This window comes from Eucalyptus grandis, chromosome 3 (assembly GCF_016545825.1).
Source record: "Eucalyptus grandis isolate ANBG69807.140 chromosome 3, ASM1654582v1, whole genome shotgun sequence".
NCBI lineage: Eukaryota > Viridiplantae > Streptophyta > Magnoliopsida > Myrtales > Myrtaceae > Eucalyptus > Eucalyptus grandis.
In genome coordinates, this window is record NC_052614.1 from 65,700,625 (window position 1) to 65,718,232 (window position 17,608).

Sequence of the window (17,608 nt, forward strand, 5' to 3'; positions counted from 1 at the left end):
TCATTTTTCCTCCGATTTGGCACTTAAGTAATCCGACAGAAACTTTTAGCACCAAAGTGAACACCATACACAACTTTTGGCATTGATAGTGTACTTATCCCTCATCTCACATAGCATCAAACCAATTGCTTGTGTACTCATCTTCAATTGCTTCTGTATAGCATTCTGGTTCACTTGCATCAGTCAATAATACATACTCATCTTTAAAATACTTGGTGGAAGGTCGTCGGTCTCTAACGGATCTTCGGACTAGAACATCCAGTGGAACATCTAATTGAGCCTCTAGTTCAAGAATAGTATTATATATTTCAGCATATTCAGGAACATGTTCGTTATTTGGAATATTGACTTCTTGCTACTCTTCATTAATCTGTGTAGGAATATTTGTAAGAGGAACTAGATCCAAATCAACCAAATTATCACTAACCTGTGGTGCTGAAATCATCTCTGCTTTATCAATATCCTTTATTGTTTGATCTTCCATAAACACAACGTCTCTGCTTCTTACAGTTTTCTTTTCAACCGGATTATAAAATTTGTAGCCAATCATATCCTGTCCATAACCAATAAATATGCACTGTTGTGTTTTCACATCAAGTTTAGACCTTTCATTTTTGGGAATATGCACAAATGCTTTGCACCCAAAGACACGCAAATAATCAAAAAAAAAAAAAAAATCTTTGCATGTCCAAACTCTATTAGGAACATCAAACTCTAAAGCAACACATGGAGTAAGATTTAATACGTGCATAATTATACTTAAAGCCTCACCCTAAAAGGATCCAAGTAGCTTTGACTGTGAAAGTAAGCATCATACCCTTTCAATCAATGTTATGTTTATTCTCTCAACTAAGCCATTTAACTGAGGCGTCTTGAGAGGTGTCTTTTGATGTCGAATACCTTGTTGACTACAATATTCATCAAAAGGTCCAATATACTCTTCCCCGTTATCAGTTATGATGCATTTCAATTTCTTTCCAGTTTGTCTCTCAACTAAAGCTTAAAATTACTTAAAAACATATAATACTTGATCTTTAGTTTTCAATATATGAATCCAAATTTTCCTTGAAAAATCATCTATGAAGGTAATAAAATAAAGAGAGACACTAAGTGATTTTGTTTTCATAGGACCGCAAACATCATAATGCACTAAATCTAGTATACCTGACTTTCTTGAAGGATGGGAGCTTTTAAATGCAACTCTGTTATGTTTTCTTGCTAAACAATGAGTACACTTCTTTAGCGCCAAACTTTTTAATCCTGAAAGGAGCTTCTTCTTGGCCAATATTGACAGAGTCTTCTCACTAATGTAACTGAGCCTCTTATGCCATAACTCAGCTACATCTTTGTTGTCTATTGCATAATTTTGTCTGTGGACAATTTTGCCTGCATAATGTACAATAAAGAATATTTTTCACCTGTAACCACAACAATAGAACTTTTGGTAAGCTTTCATTGACCATTACTGAAGGTGCTACAATACCCCTCATCATCCAACTTGCTTGTAGAAATCAAATTCAAGCGCAAATCAAGTATATGTTTAACATTATTCAATACTAATCTTATGCCATTGTTGGTTTCTTGGCACACATCACCGATGCCTACAACTTGAGCTAGCCCATTGTTTCCCATCTTCATAGATCCAAAGTCACATGACCTATATGATGTAAATAATTCCTTATGAGACGTAGCATTAATAGATGCACTACTATCAATTACCCAACTAGTTTCATGAGATGCAAAATTCACCACATCACCATAAAAAATAATGAGAAAGTCTTCTTTAAGTGTAGCAACACGATTTTCATCACTGTCATTATCACTTTTCTTCTCTTTACCTTTCTCCTTTTGTTTCTTCCTTTTTACCTGGCGATAAAACTTCTGAATATGTGCTTTCTGATGACAATAATGACACTCAACATTAGCAAATTTATTATACTTACGTCTGCTTTTATCTCGACTTTTATCTCTATTTCTTAGACCTTGAGACTCACTTCTTCCCCTTTTCTCAACAACCAAGGCATCAGGATGTGAAGAGGACGATCCTTGTGTCTTCATTCTCATCTCTTCATTCAAAATACTACTCTTGGCCAAATCCATGGTAATCGTATCATCCGGGGCATAACTAGATAAAGATGTTGGAACGTCTCCCATGAGTCCGGCAAAGTACTAAGCAACCATAGTGCTTGTATCTCATTATCAAACTTGATTCCCATTGCAACCAACTGATTTATAATTCATTGAAAAGAATTTAAATGATAAGTCAAACGAATACCATCTTGATATCTCAGAGCCATCATTTGTTTTATAAAAAATAACTTATTATTCCCAATCTTTTGAGCATATAACTGTTCGAACTTATCCCATAAATTGCATGCATGTGTTTCCTCAATAATATGGTTCAAAATATTATCATCCACCCACTACCTAATATAACCATACACTTGATGATGAAATATAGACCATTTAGCATTAGTTTTATTCTCCGGTTTCTTCTTGGCAAATACAGGCAAATACAAATCTTTCACATATAAAAGGTCTTTCATCTTCCCTTTCCAAATATGATAATTTGAACCATTTAGTGTAACCATTCTACTTGTATTCGTTTCCATTATTTAACACAAGGCAGAAAAATCAAGCAATTACCGGAAACTCTGATATCACTCTGATGGGAGAACGGTAACAATTTGAACAATATCAAATTAATGTAGCGGAATAAAATAATATCCCATTTTGTGTAAATCTAACAAGAATCGATATAGTAGAGTAAAATAAATATCAAGCATGTGAACACAAGACTTTTTTTTTTTTACGTTGAAAACCTCCTCGATGTGAGGAGATAAAAAACCACAAGATCGGAGTCCACCCGAAAATCTTCACTATCAACAAAATTGGGTGAACAATGTTCTTCTCTAGCAAATACTAGAGGTACATAGTAGCAAAAATCTCAAGAATATAATTCTAAGCAATACACATGAATTTCACAAGAGATCAATAATAAATTTGACCAAAAACGCAGGTTTTGATCAATCCACAAAAAACTTGATATAGGGAGCTTCAAACAAAATCAAATCGTTTAGAATCGAGAAGATTACACCATGAACATGCTGACAAAATCTTAGCTCAATTGGATCACGAATCGATCTCCGATGCCAATTTGATGTAAATCAGATTTTGCCCCCCAACTCCCAGATTTTCTACTTTCTCTTTTTCTTTTGTTACTATGTCATTTTGCGGCTACCACTTTTGAAGATAATGAGAAACCCTATTTCTCCATATGCCTTATCAAATGAGCTCAAGCTCTTTTTGGTTTTGCAACTCATTGGGCTTCCTCCACATAGAAGTGAACCCAGCTAACAACAATGTCATTTATAAATCCAAGGTTGGCGCCAATTCATTAAGGCATTAGGACGCATTTAGCTCATATTGTAGAGGTTAATGTTTGAATTCCACCAATTATATGTAAATTGTTTTAAGACAAGACTACATATAAACCAAATTCTAGACTTAATATAACTATTCATGGGGAAAAGTGTTAAAAAAGTCCTAAACTTTTTGTATTTGTGCCAATTTAGTCCAGGATGATTTGCCAAAATTGGCATTCGAGTGATCAATTTTACTCCGATGTGGCACTTAAGTGAACAACATACGAAAGTTGTGGTACTCCTGCTGATCTTCCACCTCTACTAGTTGAATATACACTCCCCATTATGATATTTAGAATTTACTTTGACTCATTCACTCGGATTGGTATATTTGCTTCAATTATGAGGGAACGGACAACATTGTAGCACTTAGACTCTCAAGACTTGACAATGTGCAAAAATTTACAAGTGGCGAATTTTCAAGGTTGCCTAGTTTAAGGTTCCTCGAATTAGAGGGGGGGAATTTTGTGGGAGACTTTAAAAATCTTCTCTCAAAGCTAACATGGCTCTCTTGGCGTCATTGCCCTTCAAACCTACATGCCAACGGTTTATGTCTAAAAAACTTGGCCATTCTCAAGGTTTTAGAGAGCGACGTTATTGAAGATTGGAATGGATGGGGACCATGCATGGTATGATTTCATATAATACATTCTTTTTCCTTTGTGTGTACACACTAGTGGTAGACCTTAGTGGAGCATTGAATTTCTTCATCAAATTGCACTGATAAACGTCTATACCAGCATAGGGATTCAGAGCATATCTGCGGTTGTTCTCTTGTCTAATCCATCAAAATTAATGAAGATAAATGAGCTCCTTTAGTAGTTGAATTCAGCTGGAAAAATCCTTTGACGTTTCTACTCATGCACATCAAGGTGATTGGACAGGGGAGCCAAAACTGTTGTATTCTGATGTTTTAATCAGGTGATTAAAGCTTTTCTTCTATGTCGCATTCAAATGAATTACATCCCTCGTTGTCATGGTTGACCAGTAATTAGAATTGGTTCATAAAAGTTTGTAAAGAAAGAATTTACTCGGATGACGATTTCATCAATCAACCATTGCCAATTTTTTGTATAATTAACTTCTACTGTCAGTGCAAATTGCTACGTACAATCAGTTGCAGATGATGGAGCAGCTGGTCAGTGTTCCTGCATGGTCATTACATGTTCATTCAACTACAGTAGATCAAAGTTTCAGTGAAAAGAATTGGCAAGCACTATAATTTTCTCGAGAATAGTCATCTAGATCAATTTCTCTGCGAGCCTGCTTTTGGGAATAACGGATCCCCGAAAAGCGGATTCGACACTAAATCGAACCCCTAAATCAATGCGGAAGACGAAGCCCGGGAAAAACACGTATTACCGATCGTAAAGCACACCACGGATTCAAGCGTACCTTGTTAGCCACAGATTAGACACCAATGCCGAAGATCGAGGAAGAAATTCTGATCCGATGATGTCAATTCGCCTTGAAAGGGAAACGGCATTGCCTTAAGCGTACTGTTCTTTTTTGGAGGGAGAGAGGGAGAGGAACGTACGTGCGTTATTCCAACGAGTGTCTTCCTCTCTCTCTCTTTCTCCTTTTATACATTCCCTTATCAACGGGCCCTAATTCCGTGGGCCGGGCTTTTAGGCCCAACATGGGCGGACGGGCCATAAGCCCATCACTAATAAAACCATCATCTCCCACTCGCACATGGTGGGCTGAAAAGGATTCTCTTTACCTCTCTTCAACATTCATACCGGTGAATAATCCGTGCGACTAGCATACTTTGAAAGCTCCTTGCCATACATCTGTTAGGAATATATAGCAACTCATAATGGGCATCACATCCTGAGTAGATTTAGTATGCAGTACCCTAGATCGATCGATCACATTTATATCTCTCTTGATCTCTTTTAAACAATGATATATATATTGTATTCACAATTATGATTATCACAAAGACAGTCATAATTGGTTAACCGGTGAATACAAAAACTACAATGTGATTCTCCAAATTCGATCTTCCTCTTCCCTTCAAACTCTCAATTTCAGTTCGGCTTGCTTTTCTAGAAATGTCCCATTAGATCGAATCAACTCATGACCATTGGCAACATCCTAAGATAGCAAAAACTAAATAGAAATCTTGAGAATAAGTAAGAGTCATGAGGGGACTAAAAATTGAGGAACTCTTTTCCTCAAGAGTCTCACACGACATAAAAATTGAGATCAAACTTTTGCCACTCTTATTGGTCGTTTCATGCATACGTAGTATGAAATACGTATTACGGTATTAATTCCTTTCCCATGGAGCGTATGTCTACACTTTCAACACCGTATAGATGATAGTCCAAACATACCCAATGTCTAACTTGAGTTCACGTATCTACTCATTCACAAAATTCATCAGAACTCACATATGGCATCATAGACAGATAAAATAAAATATGTGGGGTATTTTACTTTCGGACATAGTAAGTATTATGTCCTCATCTTAACACCCAGTTAAGGTGACATACGTATTTTAAGCTTGAGCTCTCGATTATCACATAGATAATAAGCTTAAAAAAAGTCTCATCTCTATTTATCACACGGTAAATAGAGGCGATTACCCGTGTGAGTGGGCTAATCTTATATCTGTCCGACATACTTCCTCAACTTAAAATAATGCACTGAGCATTAAGATGCATAAAGATCAAACAAAGATTTATAGGCATTAATGATGAAAAATACAAATTCATCAAATGTGAACGCTTCAAGGAAATTACAATCCAGTACATCGGACTCTATGCAATCCTAGAGATTTCATATGGCCACAAACACATCTCCAGGTATTGGCTTTGTCATAGGATCTGCTACCATTCTATGCGTAGTATGTACTCTAAGTTCACATCTTTTCGTGCAATCATATCATTGACAAAAGTATACTTGATATCTATATGTTCGGTCTTGCCATGATATTTTGGATCTTTGGTGTACGTTTTTGCTGCTTGGCTATCACAGTTAACCAACAATGAATCTGCAGCACTTCAAATAACACCTAAATGATCCAATAATCTCTTAAGCCAAACATCTTCTTTTATTGCTGCTGATAATGCCACGAACTCAATTTCCATCGTGGACAAGGCTATACACTTTTGTTTCTTACTGCTCCAACATATGGTGCCATTATTCGGTAAGAAAACAAATCCAGAGGTAAATTTTCTTTCATTTAAATCTCCTCCCCAATCAACATCAGAATAGCCTTAGAGTCGCAGATCCTTTCCTTAATAACTCAACGTATAATCAGCAGTCCTCTTTAGATACCTTAGTATTCTTTTAATGGCTTTCCAACGTGCTTGACTTGGATTGGATTGGTATCTGCTCACCATTCCAACTGCATAACATATGTTAGGTCTTGTACACTTCATAGCGTACATCAAGCTCCCAACAGCACTAGCATAAGGAACATATTTCGTTTGTTCCGTCTCTTGTGGAGTCCTTGGACACAGTCTATGGCTCAATCCTTCACCTTTTGCAATAGGAGTGTCTATGAGTTTAAAAACCCATATCCTTCAATTCAAAATTGGAAGACAACCAACTTTTGACAGTATTGACAAGCTCCATATTGCTTCCGGCAATTAGTATATCATCAACATATAATGATATGATCACAAATAGACCTTCGGATCTTTTGATATATATACAATGATCCTCATCTATCATTGTAAAATCATATGCCATTATGGCATTATGAAATCGTATATACCATTGTCTTGACGACTGCTTAAGGCCATATATCGACCTCAAAAGTCGACATACCTTTTTCTTCTTGGCCTTTCACTATGAAACCAGCAGGTTGTTCCATATATGTTCCTTCCTCTAATTCTTCATTGAGGAAAGCAGTCTTTACATCCATTTGATGTAACTCAAGATCCATACTAGCCACTATTGCCAGAATAATGCAAATCGAGGTAAATCCCACTACAGGAGAAAATGTATCTTCATCATCAATTCCTTCTTGTTGATTATACCCCTTCGCCACAAGGCAAGCCTTATGCCTTTCTATCGAGCCATCAGCCTTTCGCTTTATTTTGAGAACCCACTTGTTCCCAATAGCTCCGCGTCCCTTTTGGAAGATCAACCAGTTCCCAGACTTGGTTTGACTTCATTGACTCCATCTCCTCTTTCATTGCATAAATCCATTTTTCCTTACTAGGGCATTTTAGAGCCTCATTAATATTTCTTGGCTCATCCTCATTTTGTGGAGCAACCATAAAAGTTTTCCCTTCAATGTCAAAACGTCGACGGGGAATACTTTGGCAACTTGTTCGCTATATGGGAGAATGTACATTTAGCACATCATTCCCTATTATGCTCCCACTCGGATTAGATAATGACGATATCATCTCATCATGTGGTTGTAATTGAGAATGAGTTGAATTCAATTCATCACTTCTCATATTACTCCCACTTGGACGAACTTCACTAACATCATTATCCTGATCCGAGGTCTCAAATAGGAAACAATCTTCCCATATTTTGCCCTTCTTAGGAAATTTATCCTCTAAGAATGTGATATCCCGTGATTCAAATTCAGTTATACTCCCATTTTCTTGCTCACCTATGAACACATACCCTTTCGAGTGTTCGGAGTATCTCATTAAAATACTCTACTTTCCTTTAGGACCCAATTTCCCAAACTTGTGAGAGGACTCATGAGTATAGGCAGTACAACCCCATGGCTTAATAAAACTTAAGTTCGGTTTTCTACTTGTCCATAACTCATATGGAGTGAAACTAACTGATTTGGAAGGCACCCGGTTAAGTATATATGCAGTAGTTAACAACGCATCACTCCAAAAAGTGATATGTAAGTTAGCATGCGTCATCATGGACCTAACCATTTCCAGTAGGGTTCTGTTTCTTCTCTCTGCAACACCATTTTGTTGAGGAGTATATGGAATAGACAACTGTATTTCTATTCATTTTCATCACATTATTTTCTGAACTCATCAGATAAATATTCTCGACCTCGATCGGATATTAATACTTTTATTTTCTTGTCTAATTAATTTTCTACCAAGTTCATTAAACCTTTTGAAACAACTTATTGCTTCAGATTTATGAGAAATCAAATAGACATATCCGAATCGAGTATAATTATCTATAAAAGTGATGAAGTAAACAGCCCCATGCCTTCCTCTTACATTCATTGAACCATAGACGTCAGAATGGATTAAATGTAGAGGAAATTCAGCTCTTTTACCTTTTCTAAATGGTTTCCTTGTCGTTTTCCCTACTAGGCAATGCTCATATATGGGCAAATCGACTTTTTCAATGTTGCCCAACAAGCCCTCTTTGGCTAGTCTATTCATACGATGTTGGCCAATATGGCCAAGTCTAGCATGCCACATAATCACATAATTATCATATGAAGTAGGAGACGTGAAACAAGGGAATAACAAACATTGACATCGCCACAGTCAACATTTAATAAAACCATCCAGAAAGTGACCACAATCATAGTAGTTTGTATCCAAATACAAATCTACACCGTTATTACGGAAGTTCACACTAAAACCAAGCTTAGCCAACATCAAAACAAACACTTAAATTTCGACGAATCTCCTAGAGCATATAGAACATCATGTAGGAACAAGGTGCGTCCACCACGCATGTTCAATTGGTAGGTGCCAATCCCTTTAACTTCATCTCTAGAGTTATTTCCTACATAGATCCACTTAGTTCCAGTTGGTACTCGTCGGAATTCCACGAAGGATCCTCTATCCTTCGCTATATCGTCTGTTGCTCTTGAATCTACAGTCCACAAAGGATTAGATTCAGTCTATAAAGAAGAACTTGACACAAAAGCAAAGTTCTCAAATGTACAAGAGGTGTATACCTTCTTTGGCTCACGACAGCTTGCGAGCATAGTGACCATTCTTGTCACAATTGTAACACCTCACCCTTGACATTTTCTTCACTTGAGGACGTTTTCCTCTCTTGTGTTGGTTAACTCTTGATCTCTTGCAATAAGGACTTGATCCTTTGCATTCCCACATATTGAACGAATCAATACGCTTGCGCTTAGAGCTCAAAGTCCTTTCTGAGCTAGAACCAGCATTGCAAATATCTATTTTTGGCTCACATGCCGTTAAACGGTCCTCTACTAGCTCAAGGTGGCGCACAACATCCTCAAGATCTTCCATAACATGGTCAAGAGCTTCTAGTGCTTCTTGCTTTTCCAGCACATATTGAATCTTCATATTCAATATTTCACAATTGTTGCTGTTCACATCAGCAATTACGTTCTTAGTTGCTGAATCCATCGATCTGAACACATCGGACTTATATGCACAAATAATTAATGCCTATCATTTATGCATCCACTTTGCATGCAGACCCATCATATCAATGAATAATTTCAAGTAAGGTTTCAGAATCAAAAGGTCACTACGTTTCCAATCATCCTCCAAAAATCCTAACTTAAAACTATTATTAATATAATTGTCTTATGCAAAATAAATTCTATGAAGTTACAAAAACTTCTATGAACTACCCACGCCTAAGTACCCACAAAGAATCAAAGCCAATAATAAAAGCAAACAGATAATTGACATCTAATAAAATAATAATGCTTTCAACTAATTCAACAATCCATTACACTAAATAATATATCCAAAAAGAAATATCAACATAGCAAGAGATATTCAACACTAAAAAAAAATATCTCAAACTAATTTAAGAAATAAATAGGGAAAGTCCCTTCTAATCTATCAGTCAAAGTATCTGAGAAAACTGAAGGCACATTTGCCAACCATGGGAAAACTTTTGGAGAGCTTCCATGTCGCCACCAAGGCGCATTTACTCTACGCTATGTGGCGCTCAATCTAAGGGTTGAAGTTTTGGCCAACTCAATCCTATAGTACTCTCTTACAAAAGCTTCCACTAGCCTCCTATAATCCGGACCACGTTGACCTCCTATAGCCGATCTAACACGCTTGCCATTCAGGTGGAAGAGTGTTCATCAAAGCCGGCACCTTCTCAAAATCCGGCATAAGATAACCATTCTAGATGATTTCTGTATCATCCGATTGACCCGACCATGTGTGATACTAAATCACCATCAAGCCACCGATAATCAGCTAACTCTTTCATCAGTTTTTTCAGTCTAGCTCTTCTTTCGTCTCGTTTCGGGATTGCGTGTATCCGTGCATAACGCATCATAGTTCCTGCAACAAATGCAGAACCTAAAAATGGATCATTTATAATCCACAATAAACAAAATGGAAAATACATAATTTTCCATGATTCATGCAACAAATGCAGAATAAAAATGGATTACCTCTCGACCCACACAAACATAATTGAAAAAAAAAAAACAAATTCCTTTTTTTTTTTTTCTTTTTTTTTTTTTTTCGGGTCAACGGTCAAAGTCAACGGTCAACGGTCGCCGGTCGTCGAACCAGTCGGACGAACCGACCGCACGTGCCGCGTGCGTGTGTGGGCTGACGTCACGCAGACGTCAATCGAAACGTGCGCGCGCGTGTCGGGCGTCCGCGGTTCGAGTCGGGTCGGGTCGCCGGCCGGTGACCGCTCGGCCAACCGTCGTCGTGATGACGTCATCGATGACGTCACCCCAGTGGTTACTGACCGTTGGGTGACGTCATGCTGACGTCAGCACGCGTTGGTCCGCGCAATCGGCGCATGCCGATTCACCGGGCGGCGTCATGCACGTGCCGGTTCGCCGACCGACGCGTGGGACGTACGCGCTGGCCGATGCTAGCGCTTCGGGCGCGTGCGGCGTTGCTCGGCGGCGCACGACATGTCGCCGGACTCGCCTCGACGACCTCTTTCACCCAGTTCCTTCAGAAATTGATTTCGACTTACGGAAACTCAGAAAAATGGGCGAACAGCGCTCGGGTGTCGGGATTTCTCGCCCGATCCGTACGGCCGAATTACTTTCGCGAAAAATCAATCAAAAAACATCAAACATGTCGGGAAAACGTGAACTAGGGCTCTGATACCAATGTTGGGAATAACGGATCCCCGAAAAGCGGATTCGACACTAAATCGAACCCCTAAATCAATGCGGAAGACGAAACCCAGGAATAAAACGTATCACCGATCGTAAAGCACACCACGGATTCAAGCGTACCTTGTTAGCCACAGATTAGACACCAATGCCGAAGATCAAGGAAGAAATTCTGATCCGATGATGTCAATTCACCTTGAAAGGGAAATGGCGTCGCCTTAAGCATACTGTTCTTTTTTGGAGGGAGAGAGGGAGAGGAACGTATGTGCGTTATTCCAACGGGTGTCTTCCTCTCTCTCTCTTTCTCCTTTTATACGTTCCCTTATCAACGGGCCCTAATTCCGTGGGCCGGTCTTTTAGGCCCAACATGGGTGGACGGGCCATAAGCCCATCACTAATAAAACCATCACCTGCCAATGGCTTTCGAGTAAAAGTAGCAGATTGGAAAGTGTGAACAGAGAGACATTCGAACTCGAAAACCCTCTATATGTGCTTGCTCTCTTCTCTTCTTTTCCATTTTCTCTTGGGCACTTTGTGTAAGAATCTCAGAATGTAAAAGATTGCTGTACATTTACTTGCTTCATCTTATTAATAAGCAGTTAGTCACCGTATCTTTAATGCCCTCGTGTTTAAATCTGTCTGAATGTTATTCTTTGAAATTCAGATTCTAGTCATTGTTTTGTCAGGTTGAATGGTTGGACCACAATATAAGTGTGATAGTGATACGCAAAGATTTAGCTGTATCTGACCAAAATAGGCCCAGACTCTGACCAAAATAGGCCCGGACACTTGGGCACTATGTTGGAAAACACTTCTGACTTTGGAGGCCTGCCAGGCGTCCGGCAAGCTTTCGAGTTTTCGCTCCTGAAATTCAATAGTGTCGGTTAACATGTAACGATATGCCTGGCCTTTCGATTTATCAAGTAGGTCCTACACTTTGGCGAAGGCCTCCTGAACTTTTGATTGGCTATACATTAACGAGGTTCCTAAATTATTTTGAAATATTCAGTATCATTTTAAGTATGACAAGGGTTTCGGATTAGGATAAACCTCTCACTTGATAAAACAATGTGCCTTCTTCCTGATTCAATGGAGATCCTGTAAAATGGAGTATGGATTTGTTTGCAAATTTAATGAACGAGAATGCTTAAAGGGACTGAGCAAATTTATTTGGTTAGAATGAATCGCACATAAAAAGCGAATGTGTATCATTTCTCTGTAATTTCAAATAAATATTACACATGAAATCTGTTTGTATAATTTTTTTCCTTTAGGATAATCAATGGGCATATGACATATGAAACATGCTAAAATAATTTCACAAGAACAAATAGAAGTTCCAGAGATGAATCAATTACACATACTGATCATAAGTTTAGCATTCTAGTTAAATCAATTGAAAATTCAGAAATGCATTGCATGTTATAACAAAGTTGTTGGACCTAAGTAAATAAATTTAAAGTTCAATTATTGTTGTACTTTAGCTAGTACGTCCATGATGGGGTGCGATGAGGACGCACCGTATCATCTTGATATGTTACGATGGAAAGACACCATTTTGAAAGGGTGTGGGTGAGTCATATAAAAGACTCCGAGATGACAACCGTTGAAAAGGTTGGTAGAACGTACGCTCAGAATTCTCTCATTGTCTTGTCCCATTTCCATCGAGAGAAAAAGAAAGCATTCCATTTTGACTTTACAAGAACAGTTTGCATTTACGCCATGGAAATCGGATGTTTTCCTTGTGATTACATTCAGACCAACATGAAGTATTATTGTTCGTGATTCATCCGCAATTCAGTGTTCGTTCCGGGGTTAATTGTTGTTTGTGCATCAGATAAGGGTAAGGGTGCCTTTGAGAACCACTTCCCAAAGCCCTTTGGAGGCCTAAAGGTCCTTGGGCAAATGCTAGCCTGTTTGGCAAAAAATTTTGAGCCCCTATTCCCCAAATGCTAGCTTTGCGAAGTGGAAAGCCCAAGGCATGTTCGGACCTGCCTTGGGCTTTCGGCTTTTTCGGCATGCCATGCGAGTACTGTTCATTTTTTTCTTTTTTCCCAAAATTGTCCTTACGAACGTTTTATTTTTCCGTTTTTTGCCCTTGTGAGGCACTGTTCATCTTCTCCGTCTTCTCCGTCGAGGGTGGCCGGCGTGGTCGTGACAACCTAGCGATCGTTGTCGGAGAGTCAGGTGACCTCCGTGAGTCGCGGCGTTGCCGGCGACCGTCACCTACCGCACCGCGACCTCCGCACGGAGCTCGTCGGGGTCGCACGACCCATTTGGTCGCAGGTCTGGTTGCGACCAGATCTGGAGCTGGAGGCTCGAGCGGCGACCGGATCTGGGTCGCACGAACTCGCCGCCCCCGGATCTGGGTCGTGGCGGCGTAGCGCGAGGTCGCGTGACCCAAATCCGGGGCGGCGAGGTCCTCCCGCGACCTCGACGCCCCGGATCTAGGTCGCCGGAGGTCGAGGCGGCATTGTGCGACGCGCACGACCTCGCCGCCCCAGATCCGGGGTCGCCGGAGGTCGCCGAAGATGAGGAAGGCCGAGGGGTCGGAGGCAGAGGTGTCGAAGAGGACGTCGCCGGAGGAGCGGCGGGAGGCGAAGAAGGAGAAGGGCGTGGTGTTGTGGAGGACAAAGACGAGGTCGGAGGAGGCGATGACGGAGAGGTAGCATTGGGAGAGGCAGGTCGGCGTCAGCGACGGAGCTAGGCTGTGTTCGGGGAGAGCGCGGTGGGGAGGGGAGGGAGATCGGTGAGGGATGAGGTCGTCGGGGACTTCCCATCGGTGGTGGTCGGCGTCTGTGATTCAGACTCGAAGACGACCGCCCGCTTTGAAGCTGGAAGGAGACCCGTGTAAGCAAAAGTTAGTGTGGATAGCCAAAGAAAAAAGCACATTACAAATTAAAAAACTAAATTTATATATATATATATATATATCTAAATATATCTGTTGTATATATACACTATTAAAATTAGAATGTTTACCACAAAGCTCCTTTGTAAATGTAATTCCCTAAACAACATTTTGCTCAAAGTACTTCACAAAGGGCTTTCAAAGTACAATTTACCAAACGTAGTTTGCATTTTGGAAAACACCTTTAACTCAAAGGTCTTTGCATTTTCCTAAAGACTTTCCCCAAAAGTGTTCCCAAACGCACCCTAAGTCGTCTTCTGCCGACTTGAATTCCAACAATTTGATAATGCACCTTAAGCAAGAATTCAGGTATCACTATCACATTGCTATTAATTATTGAATATTTCATGCAGTTTTAATAACAATTGTCGAGCATTTAGAGCACTAGTCAATGATGTGGTAACGAACTCTATCATTAATCGAATGGTCATGTCAAAAAGGGGATAAGTACACTAATGGTGCCATAAGTTGTGTACGGCGCTCACTTTGGTGCCAAAAGTTTCCGTCGGATCACTTAAGTGCCAAATCGGAGGAAAAACGCTCACTTTGGTACCACCGGCGAAAGATTCCGGCCAAAATAATTACTTGGTTTTTTTTTTTAAATCCACAAGGCCTTAAACGACGTCGTTTTGCCGTCCTACATGGATGGCCTCACAAAAACGACGCCGTTTAACTCATTGGGGAAGAAATTAGGTTTCGACGGGGTCGAAGCCGTGGCCGTCGTCGGGGTTGGGGTCAGAGTCGGGGTTGAAGCTGCGGCCACCGAGTGGCCATCATCGAGGTCGAGGTCGGGGTCGAAGCTACGGCCGTCGAGTGGCCATCGTCGGGTTCGGGGTCGGGGTTTGAGCCGCGGCCGTCGAGTGGCCATCGTCGCGGTTGGGGTCGAGGTCAGGGTCGGAGCTACGGCCATCGAGTGGCCATCGTCGGGGTCGGGGTCGGGGTCGAGGTCGAAGCCGCTGCCGTTGAGTGGCCATCGTCGGGGTTGGGGTCAAGGTCGGGGTCGAGGTCGGGGTCGAAGCCGTGGCCGCCGAGCGCAAGGACCGTTGAGGACGGCGACGGCCAGAGATTAGGGTTTTGAATTGGGGGAGACACCAAACAGCGTCGTTTTGGTGTTTGGATGCTGACTTAACTCTCCGACGAGCCACGTTGGCGTCAAAATTAATAAAAAAGGACACGTCGGATTTCTGACCAACCGGATCGGAGTTGGCACCAAAGTGAGCGTTTTTCAAATTTTTTGGCACTTAAGTGATCCGACAGAAACTTTTGGCACCAAAGTGAGCACCGTACACAACTTATGGCACCAAAGTGAGCGCTGTACACAATTTATTGCACCATTAGTGTACTTATCCTTGTCAAAAAGTATAGGAGATAATGCAATGCACATTACATTTTGATCATTTTGATCGAGATGCTGTCACGTCAATTGCAAGTCATAAGATCGAAATTCCTTCTTCAACCACTCAATAATGACCCGCAAGAAAATGGGGGTGCATCCTATTACGACTCCCGAACGGACATTTTCCGTGTTTCTGAAGATATTTTCGGTGCGTTGGGGCAAAAAATAGCGAAAATGACGAATGCGCCCTCGCTTTTATAGAAGAGAATTTTCATTCGAATATTCTGGGCCTCCTCATTTATCTCCGACATGAATAAAAAGAAAATGCTAGAAGTGCTTCAATTTTGGCTAGAGTTGATAGCATTGTCCTCCTTGGGCTTCCCAGAAATTTCCCATGCATTGCCGTGCTAAGATGCGAGTCAAAAAGAGCGGGCATAGGCAGCCGTACAGGTAAGGGTAAAAGCAATATGAAAGTGAGACCGAATAAAATTATGCTTCACAGAAATTTTCCATGCATTGCCGTGCTAAGATGCGAGTCAAAAAGAGCGGGCATAGGCAGCCGTACAAGTAAGGGCAAAAGCAGTATGAAAGAGAGAAGGATGGAATTGTGCTTCGCAAAAATTTCTCATATATTGCTGTGCTAAGAAGGGTAAAAGCAGCATGAAAGAGAGAAGGATAGAATTATGCTTCGCAGAAATTTTCCATGTATTGCCGCGCTAAGATGCGAATCGAAAAGAGCCAGCATAGGCAGTTGTACAAGTAACGAGAAAATATTCAGTGGTATGTGCACGCCACATCATCGGATGAAATGTAAATAAGCTATCATCTCACAAATTATGTCACACATACTATTTCTAAACTGTAAAAGACCTCATTGGACTATTATAATTTGACGGACCTGGCTGCTTATTGTCCTTGGGCAGGCCCGAGCCAACTTTTTATTTTCCGTCAATTGGTGAAGCCGAGGCTTTCCAATTTCCTCAGCTAAGCTATTTATAGAGCATTAGTCTTGGACGCCGCTCCAAAACCTTGGAGGATTGTTGAAAAGCATTACTGCATATTAGGGAAAAGTACCAAAAAAGTCCTAAACATATTGCATTGGTACCAATTCAGTCCTAAACTTTTCAATTAGACCAATTCAGTCCTAAACCTTTTAATATTAGTACTAATTCAGTCCATCCGGCCAATTTTGGCTGGCCGGCACTAACGTGGACGTTGGCCGGTGACCGGACATTGACGTGGCAATTTTTATGATTTTTTCGAAATTTTAAATTATTTTTAATTAATTATTATTAATTTTTTTCCTTTTTTTTTTTTTTTTTTTTCTTCCGGGAGGTGGCCAGCTTCTCCGGTGAGGGTGGCCGGGCGAGGGCCGCGCGCCCGCCCCGCATTGCTGGTGAGGGTCGCGGCCCTCGCCCGCCTCTCCTAGGGCCGCCGGCGAGGCGGCTTCACCGCCGGGTCATCTGGGCGAGGCCATGGCGGCCATCGCCAGGGCGGAGGCGAGGGCCGCAAAGCCCTCGCCGCCTGCCGGCGAGAGCCATGGCGGCCATCGCGGGGCGAGGCGAGGCCACGCCCAAGGCCGCCTCCCGCGGCTCGCCCAAGGCTGCTCTCCCGCGGCTTAGCCCAGATCTGGGCGAGGCCAGCTTGCGCCATCGGAGCAGCTGGTGGGATTGCTCGCGGCTTTCTGCTCATGGAAGGAGAAGAAGAGCAAAAGCCGGCGGCGACGAAGCGGAGGAAATCGAGGTCGGGAGCTGGGCTAAGCCGCGGGCGAGGCGGCCCTGGGCGAGGCCGAGCGAGGGCCGCGACCCTCGCCGACGGCTGGCGAGGGCTTCGCAGCCCTCGCCTCCACCCTGGCGATGGCCACCATGGCCTCGCCTAGATCGAGTGAGGCGCCTCGCCCGCGGCGGCCCGGGAGAGGCGGGCGAGGGCCGCGACCT